This window comes from Bison bison, unplaced genomic scaffold, assembly GCF_000754665.1.
Source record: "Bison bison bison isolate TAMUID 2011002044 unplaced genomic scaffold, Bison_UMD1.0 scf7180017864519, whole genome shotgun sequence".
Classification (NCBI taxonomy): Eukaryota; Metazoa; Chordata; class Mammalia; order Artiodactyla; family Bovidae; genus Bison; species Bison bison.
The window spans coordinates 7,786,823-7,787,126 of record NW_011495072.1 but is presented as its reverse complement, the minus strand read 5'-3'; positions in this window follow the sequence as shown (position 1 = coordinate 7,787,126).

Sequence of the window (304 nt, the reverse complement as noted above, 5' to 3'; positions counted from 1 at the left end):
GATTTTGGAGCCCCCAAAATAAAGTCTGACACTGTTTCCACTGTTTCCCCATCTATTTCCCATGAAGTGATGGGACCAGATGCCATGATCTTCGTCTTCTGAATGTTGAGCTGTAAGCCAACTTTTTCACTCTCCACTTTCACTTTCATCAAGAGGCTTTTAGTTTCTCTTCACTTTCTGCCATAAGGGTGGTGCCATCTGCATATCTGAGGTTATTGATATTTCTCCCGGCAATCTTGATTCCAGCTTGTGTTTCTTCCAGCCCAGCGTTTCTCATGATGTACCTGCATAGAAGTTAAATACT